At 39.8% G+C, this 9550-nt stretch overlaps 1 protein-coding gene across 4 annotated transcripts in view; it reads right to left on the minus strand.

Annotated features, from left to right (window-relative positions):
* Window positions 1-9000, minus strand: part of LOC6614172 (homeotic protein antennapedia) — a 102051-nt gene extending 93051 nt beyond the window's left edge. For 2 of the 4 annotated variants that reach the window (XM_032721237.1, XM_032721239.1), the window contains exon 1: window positions 7965-9000. The gene's annotated coding sequence lies outside the window, so the exon portion shown is untranslated. The remainder of the gene's footprint in view (window positions 1-7964) is intronic. The other 2 variants (XM_032721240.1, XM_002038583.2) reach the window with 1 other exon arrangement.
* Window positions 9001-9550: the final 550 nt, after the last annotated feature.

Here is a 9550-nt window from a genome sequence, read left to right on the forward strand (position 1 = left end):
ATTTGTCATCTTCTGTGTCACGTCACAAATGGGTGGTGGTGTTTGGGGTGTGTGTGTGCAGGTTAATTTTTATTAGATTTTCATGGAAACCCTACTTTATAGACAGGCCAGCCAGCCAGCCAGCCAGTCGTTGTGTGTCTGTGGCACACCGTTTATCACTTCCTTTGACAATTTACATGCTAATCAAGCGCTGGCTCACTTCTGAATACAACCAAGCCTCGGGGTAAAAATGAGGCCCAGAGTTTCGTAATTAAGTCCTCAAAAGGGAATTTTGTATTGAAGAATATATGACAGACATAATTTGTAACCACTTTATCTACCTTCTGCAAGATAATTCACAGCTTGCAACAAGTCAATGTGATTTAAAGGAATATATCTTTTAGTCAGTACAAATATTAAATATATTTTAATAAGTTATTTTAGGTAATATTATTCCTGCAAGCTTAAAAACTTTAAATTTATTCTATCATCGGTAGCTTGCAGTAAGCAATAAATATTTCGCAATCTCTCAATCTCAGCTCGATTCCTGATTTTTCCGCCAGCCATCCCGTGGCCAATCAACTTCAATTTCGTTCAACATTTCTCATCCCTTTTGCTTAAAGCTCAGACATCCCATCCACCGAGTATCGACCCTTGGCCAGAGGACCTCATAAAGCTTTCGACTCGAAGGAAACCAATTTGTTCTGCCGTTTGATTTAAACGGTTTTATGGCCCGTCCTGTTGTTTTCACTCCATGTCTCAGGACTCCCTTTCGGTTGGTCTGTCTGTCTGTCTGAATGTCGACGACCACGACGCGCCCTTAAGTATGCCACTCACAGGGCGCAGAGCCCCAGAAGAACCCCTTAAAAACCACCCACTCACCCAAACACTCAACCACCCGAATGGCGACCGATTTCGACCACTTGGGACTTTGGCAAATTGCAGCATATGCACGGATGATAAGGACAATGGACATTTCGGTTTCGCAAGACATTTGGTCAGAATTCAAATATATTTGGGCATGTGTGGGGGCTTCCGAATCACCCCTCTGTCCGAGTTTCCCAGTTCCTCTGCGTGGGGTGCAAATGGCAGCCGTAACGGATTAATCTGTTTTAAATTAATTTCCCTTTCGCAAATTTGGAGATTTTCGTCGAGAAGGGAGAGGTGAAAAAATACAATCACTAATCGGATTAGCACAGAATACAAAAACTTAGAACTATATAGTAAACTCCATGTATAAAAAATATGATTAACATATGTACATACTTTACTTTATGTTTTGAATTCAAAAGTATTATTTATGGGAAATATTAAAGTTTATTTGGAATAACTTTTGTAGCTATAGGATAGTTGTTTAATTGCATCTTGGCAATTTCTCAGTGTAAAATGCGACTTTAGTAAGGAATGAAAGATTCTGGGGTGCCCAAATTTTTGGGCATCTGGTCTCGATCAATTTTGGTTGGAGTGCCCTGCCCAACAATGCTCGCTGTCTTTGTCACGCCAAACACTTGCCTTCTCCGTCTCCCGCACACACGCTCACACGCGACGGTGAAGAGTATCTGTGTGAGGGTCTCGCGTTGCCAGGCAACGCTTTGGCATCAAGATTAATTTTAGACGAGAAAAAAGGAAAGAAATAAGTCAAAATGATTAATGGGTCTTAATTTTTGTTTCTGTTGCTGTTCTCTTCTCCTTTCTTTGGCACATGCATTTGTATGGGCATCGCATTTGCCCTCTCTTTCCCTTTTCATTCCTATCTCCTTTCCCCCAAAGTCACCACCGCCCGGAGGTTTAGTTTTCGGCTATCCGAAATAGTTTCGAAAGGTTAATGCATCATTTTTTGTTGTTTGCAACCATCCCCGCCATTCCCGTCCCTTTCTTACGCACCAGCTGTGCGGATACCTCATCTCTTTCACACCCCTCTTCCATCTCGCTCACACCCCTTGAAAGACGGCCATGCATGCTGTCGGATTTTGGGAATGGGATTCGAAATGGAATTGGGATTATGGCTGCTGTTTCTGCCGCCGCCACCTTTTGATGCCGATTACTCAGATCCAGAAAGGGGATGCATGGCGTCTATCATTCCGTGGGTTTCAGAATGCATCTGCAGATACGAAAATATCTATCCCACTGAAAACTATCTGCCAACCTATGTTGTGCTATTTATAAACGTACAATACTTCATGCCTAATATTTTAACAAGTGATAAGAATATTAGCGGAATACAAACACCACAATTGTAATTGTGTAGCTCTTATAAGTACCCGAATTTAATAAAAATTTAAATTGAAAATTATAATACATAGATTAGATCTACTAGGTTACCCTTTAAGTATTGTTAATGTTGTATACATAATATTGTATAATACATTATTAGAAGGACAAATGCTTCAGGTACATATAATATCACTTTTGAAGCTCTGATTCTTTCTTTTCATCTTTTCTTTGATTGAAACTTTTTTCGAAACGAGAACACAAATATTGCAAACGGATTTTGAGCCAACTCTGTATGTTTGGCTTGATATTCCAGTTAAGTCTTTTCTAAGATTGTTTTATTTGGTTTTGTTTCTTTTTTTTGTTTGTCTGCCCTTTTAATTGTGAAATTTCCACGAAATTTTGCGAAGCGACTTTCAGTGAGTTGATTCGTGTTATTCGAGGCTGACACGATTCCGCCAAAAGACGACCCGGCGACGTGGAGTTGGGTTGGAGTTGAGGTGGAACTCGGATTTGGACTTGGACTTTTTCAGGGGTCCAAGTGGCAAGACCGAGATCGGGGTTGCGGTTTGGGTCAGTGAGCAATCCGGACCGCATTTGTGTCATTTGCGACAACTTTGACATGTGTGACATTGTTTTTTCCTCGGCTCTTTCGCTACATTCGTTTCCTAAATATATTTCGTTTTTTTTTTTTTTTGTGACATTTTCGTGTTGTTTGTCGAATTTGCTTTGCGGCTTGCAGCAAACAACAAAACGAATTATTTCATGTATTTTATCTGGCTTTTTTGCTCGGGGCTTTTAGAGTTTTTTGTGTGCGAAAATGAGGCAGACATTTGCCCATGGCTAGTTAGTTTAGATACATACTCGTAAATAGAGATACGCGTATGGGTAGATGTGAGTTCCAGCTTTGTTTGACTCGAATTTGCCGCCCAGGTTTTGGACAACATATCGCAGTTCTCCGTTTTTTTCTTGGCCTTTTCTTGACTCATTTTTCTGTATTCCGTCCGACAGCTCGTGCTGCTTTGAACAATAAGTCGTGTATGTGCGGCATAAAGCGTTTGAAATTCAAGATGCAGATCTGAAAGCAGATTGAAATACAGCGGACTCGAAAGAACAGCTTGAGCGAAATCCGAAAAATCTGGAGCGTTGCTAATTGTTGGGTAAAAAATGCAGGAAACACACACAATTTTCCAAAACTCATATTTGTCATATTTGTTTGGACATCTTCGACTACCGGCGGCGCCGCCACCCGCAGCTGAAATATGCAAATATTTTCCACATATGTATGCATGTTCCCCTCCCACTTCCTTAGGTCACAGGACGTTCCGCCCGACTTTTCTATTATATTCCCTGCCTCTCGCCGAGTTCTCAGCCTAGGGAATCTGCTCAAAAAATCAAGATTTATTTCGATTTTTTATGACTTATTGACTTCTTCACACAGATAAATCACAAAATTTTCTCCATTGTGATGTGTTTGTGAAAATATTGGAAGTGAATGTGATTTATGGTGGAAGTGCACACGTGGTGGAACAATTCTCACGGTGGGCATAATTGAACTAGAGGGAAAATAAAGCATAAAATGAAAATGGGATATTGCGGGTGACCTGATAAATAGCGGAGGTCACCAAGGGTAGGTAGACGTATGATTCTTATATTCAGTTGTTCAGTTATTCAACCTATTATTTGCTCATTTTAAACTGATAACAACATGCTAAAGCGCTGACCAACTCTTAACAACATTAACTGATATTCAGTTAACGATAGTACTTACATAATTAGGAAAATTCATGAGTTTCCACTTGTGGAAACCTGTTCCCGCCATCCGCCATTCCCGCACCTCCTAATCCCTTGGCTCATTGCACCGAAATCTAAGCAGAATCGGCTTTGATTTATATCCACACAAACAAGAAGGCAAACATGGAACTGCATCTCGAGCACACAAAAATGATTTGATTTATTATGAATTTCGTTTTCAAGCTGAAAGTAAAAATCTTGAACTGCATTCGGGGCTGAGAGGCGAGGTAAGCCTATATAGGAATCGCAGGACGGTTCGATTCCAGATCGACGACAACAATGCGAGCTCATAAATAATAATTTGAGAGAGTGCCGAGCAGAACGATGTTGAAGAAGGCCGTGCCGAGCCAAGCCAAGCCGAGTCGACCCGGTCTAAACTGTAAAAACAGGTAACCTTCAAGGCACAGATACAATGGTTGCAGACATCGAGACGTGGCTAAAGCCAAAAGTCATGTACTGCGACTCCAGCGGCTTAGCGTCTCGAGTTCAAAGTCAGATAAACGAACTATGGAGATGCGTTTGCCGAGATATGCGCACCAAATTGCCACAGCGAAGGACGCATATTAATTTTTATGACCGTACAAAATGACGATTGCATAACCCGGAGCCAGGTGACTTCGACTTCCTAATGGCCGTATGATTTCTGCTGGAAAATCCTCGATTTTACGACCTCGTGACAAGTGACAAAAAGGAAAACGGTCATAAAAATCAGCAGGTTTTCACTTTCGGTTTCTGAGATGTGAGTTCCTAGTTGTTGTTGCGTTTTCAAGGACACTTTGGGCATTAAAAAATAAGATTCTTTTGCGAATTTCTGGAAGGTGTTGCGAGTTTAGGTAGTTCGCTTTTCGGGAATTTCCCATAGTTTCGTGAGTTTTCATTCCGCTTCCTGCCGTTTTGCGTTTTTGGTGTGCGATTGGTGTTTTTTAGTTTTCGAGTTTTGAGTTTTTGCGTTCCTTGTCGCGTATCTCTTGGCCATAAATCATTGTCACCCGCTTCGGCGCAATGTCACTGCGAGCGCTTCCCGCTGGGTTTCTGGCCCCCGACCCTGGACCCTCCGCGGTTCCCTGCTCCTCACCCCGATTTCGGCCCTGTTTTCCTACCACGAACCTACAAAAACAAGTATATATAAAACAGTTCGAGGCGCTGACTGCTTTTGGGCTAAAAAATAAAATAGTAAGACTTTCTCCCATTTGTTCCCTTTTTTCCATGGCCAAAACGAATTGCAGTCACTGCAAATTGCCACCCAACCAAATTGGATTGAGTTTTAGTCGGCTTTGAACGCCGATGTTGTCCGATTTTCAGCAGCTAAATCTATTTCCCTTTTTCGAGAATAAATTTTCACAGCCAGTGTATTTAAATTCCAAAAATATAAAAATATTTTAAATAATTTAATGAATTAACAAACAGTTGGTTACTTTTTTTTTATAATGTTATGTTATATTATTGGTTTTGAAGTATATTGGCTCTGTTAATTATATATGTACATGTGTCGCAAGAAACTTTTACAATCCCCATTTAAGAAGAATTGTTAAATAAAAGTAAAATTTAAGTAATAACGTAAACACAGTCTTGTAAAATACTTTTCAGAGAAAGCAATTAAAGCCAAGTTTGTGGTCCCATTGGTAACACGATAAACAAATTACCCAAGGTTCATCATTTCCGGCGGCTTATCAAAGTTCAGTTCTCGAGGGCCTTAAAATGTTGTGTAGCCAACGAAGTCGAAAATATTTTTTGATTTGAAAATAAATAAAAAAACGCTGTTTTTGCCGTTTCTGTTCCTTTGTTTGTCTAGAGACTTTATTGTGTGAAATTTAGGTTTTTATTTGAGCGGTTTTTGTTTTATTTAAATTTACTGAGCTTGCATATGATTAATTAGCCAACTCATGTCGCCATCTATCAATGGGGGCTTAAATATAATTTTAATTTCAAAGGCAAGTTAAACAAGTTTTCTTTGTGGTCGGCTGTTTTCGGTGAAGCTTTTTGTTGGATCTGTTTTATTAACAACAATTTCGTTTACTTTTGTTGCTTAGTTTTGGGCTTTCGGCCGAATCGCAGAGGTCGTGATTAATGTTTTTACAAAAGAGTTGTCGCCATTGGTGTGCTGATGTATAAATCTTTTTGCTGCTTTGCCATGAGTGTGAACTTGATTAAGAATCCGTTTAAAAGGAAGTGGTTGCTCATGGATATGGGTCTAAATATGTAGGACTTGAATAAAACTATTCTAGGGAAATGTGTGTGTTTGAATAAGTGAAAATACCACATCTGATGAAATTGGGAATTTACCATACAAATTTGAATGTTTTCCCCAATTTCTCCCAATTGCATCAGTGTATTTTTCTGTCGTCCGACACTCGACCATAAATCATAAAAGTTTTTGCCGGGCAAACAGAACGGAGTTTATGATTTTGTCAGCTGTGTAACATTTCCAGCTGATTAAATCGATAAATTATGAGAAAATAATTTCATTTGATGCCAACTATTTGATTGCGCAAAAATCGAAGCTAGCAAAAATGCAATTGAAAATGAAAATGTGTTAACAATAAGCAGGCTGCAAGTAAAAGCCAGGATAAGTTCATTAAAGCCCTTTTGGACAGATCGACAGAGATACTTGCCAAATTGTGGAACAGATTTTTAAATGTTTATTAAATTACGAATAAATTCCGCACTTCTGTGGGGCGCAAGTGCAATGAGAGAGCGGGAATGGAGAATGAGAGAAAGGTAGCGAGCGACAGACAGAGAGGACGACAAATATGCAAAGGCCAGACAACTAGGACAACAACAAAATCAGCAACAACAAGGACAATGCACTGCAACAATGGCCGCATAAATTTTCTATGCGGAGAACCCGTGAGTGTCCTGTTGGTGCAACTGTGTGCGTGTGTGTGTGTGCATGTGTTTGCGTGTGTGTGTCTGAGAGAGAAATGACTGCCCTTTCCCACCATTCGGAAGTGAAACTATGTTGCCCAGGATATGCGCAATAATTCAAAAACGAATTCCAAGTTCAAAGAGCCCATTACTCGTGGCCAGTTAAGTTCGGAGCTCCGTTTTCAGTTTTCCAGCTTCAACTCCCGGGATTCCTGAAAGCATCCCACCACCCCGCCTCCCACTTTGCAAATTTATGCAAATGGCTAATAAGCCTGTCAACAGTTTGCAGTTTGCAGGCCAAATGAGTGATGACCTGGCTGTAGCTTCCGAAAAACGCCCTTTGAGTTATGAAGTGTTGAATCTGAGTTCGGGCAAAAAACTTATACCTTGCCCACTGCACATCGAGAAACAGATGTGCTATTCTTTGTTCAGAGTCATTAATGTCTAAACTTCCAACTATTTAAACAGGTATTTTGAAAAGTATGAAGTTTCCGTCGGCATATACATAAACTAATATTCTAACCCATGGAACCTATATTTTAATATTATTTAGGTATCTTTATATTTTAGTCAAGCGTTTAATGAACAGCTAATAGTATTATAATGTATGTACTTATGACAAACAATTTTTTACAAAATGAAGTTAAAACAACCGCACAATGATTGCTTCAAAGATCGAATAATTCGTTGACTGTATGCATGTACAATTACTTATGCAAGTATTTAACAAAGTGTGTTTTTTAATAAAAAGTAAAAGTAAAGATTTTTCCTTCACTTTTCGTTAGAACTATTATTAAATTTGAATTGAATTGAAATTTTAAAATAGTTTGTATAGTCAGAAGTAATATATATAATATTGTAGTAAGAAATATTTATAATAAATTTTTAGCATTGTGTAAATGACTTGGTTTGTGCAGTCTTGAAAATTGTTTTCAATCTGAAAATGCAACCTTCAGAATGTATTTTATATATTTAAAAAGCGTTTGGTATAGTTAATAATAAAGACATAATCCCAATTGGGCCATTAAATATCCCTAAAAACGAATAAGTTTCTTAACCATTTTGATTTCAGTGAAGAAGGTGAGGAAATTGAAAAGTCGAGCCCTGGCACTTACCTTTTAAATCCAATAACGTGCGCTTATCCTTCAATCCTGCTGGCTTTTCGAATTCTCAGCTAACGGTAGCTTGCACGTGCGCCAAAATAAAAACTTTGCCCGCAGTGGAATCGAAACTTTTTCCGCTCCTTATTCTTTTCCGTTTTATGTATTTCGTTTTTTTTTTTTTTTATTTTTTGTTTTTGCGGGTTGTTTTGGCTGTCTACGTTTTATTTCTGTTGAATTTGTTGCGGTTTGAGTTGAAAGCTTCAACTTTTGTTTGTTGCTAGTGTGTAGATATTGCTCGATTTACGGGGGACTAGAAAACGTTGTTGTACAGATTCGAGTTTTCGGTGCACGATGCTTTTTTAAGAATAGATAAACACTTAGGTAGTAGGATTTGGCTTGATAAATTTGAACTCTAGCTCTTCATTTGCAGCACAGTCAGCCCAGATCCATTAGTAGTATTGCACAATATGTGGGTGAATTTGAATTTGAATCCAGACACCTGCCAGACACTCGAACATCATAAAAAGAAACGCGCGCGAAGTTCAATTTCAATTTCTCTGACGGTGTTTTTGTTTGCTGTTTATGCGATGGCGCCTGCGATTACAATTACGATTACGGTTACGATTACGGTTATTATTATAATAATGGGTTTATGACGATCTGCGCCGTGCGATGGACAGTGTGCGACTGATTGCGGTTCTAATTTTTTACGATTATTGTTATGATTATTTTTACGGCCTTTATGATCTTAGCGGGCTGACAATTGGGATAAGAGAGCGGTCGCGACGGCGGAGAGCGAACGAATACGAATGCGAATAGTTCAGTTCAGTTTTGTTCAGTTCTGTTCAGCTCCGAGAGCCCAGCCCCAAGATATTGGCCGCTATAGCGACTACGGAATACGGGGCACCGAATACCGTTATGCTGCTGGGATCCCTCTCGCACACACACACATACAGTCGCACGTGGGTTAAGTCAACGGAACACGGACGGGTCCTCGAGTGCTTTGTTGTGTGATGTTGATTTCTTTACGACTCCTATCAAACTAAACCCATAAAGCATTCAATTCAAAGCATATACATGTGAAAATCCCAGCGAGAACTCCTTATTAATCCAGCGCAGTCGGCGGCGGCGGCGCGCAGTCGGCGGTGGCAGCGCAGTATATAAATAAAGTCTTATAAGAAACTCGTGAGCGAAAGAGAGCGTTTTATTTATGTGCGTCAGTGTCGGCGGCAACTGCGCCGCCAGCAGAGGCAGCGACTGCGACCGCGACAGAGGTCCGATTCTGCTTCTGCTCCGGTCATAAAGTATTTTGCAAAAGAACCGTTCTGCTCTCGTTGCCATTTTGAGTGACTGAGAGAGCTGAGCGAGTGGGAGCAGCGAATTGGGGCCTGACTTGAGTTGACCGGCTTGAGTTGCCGGTCTGAGCTCGCTGAGCTGCAAACTGTAGTCAGTCTTCAAAAGAAGATCTCATGAGGTACATCCAGTTATTTTCGTTTTTTCAGTTCCCAGATTGAGTTTGGTTGGTATGTTTAATTTCACTTTTTTATTAGGTTTTCAAGAAATTTCTAATTACATTCATTTTGGTTTATTAAATAAAA

This window comes from Drosophila sechellia, chromosome 3R (assembly GCF_004382195.2).
Source record: "Drosophila sechellia strain sech25 chromosome 3R, ASM438219v1, whole genome shotgun sequence".
NCBI classification, from domain to species: domain Eukaryota; kingdom Metazoa; phylum Arthropoda; class Insecta; order Diptera; family Drosophilidae; genus Drosophila; species Drosophila sechellia.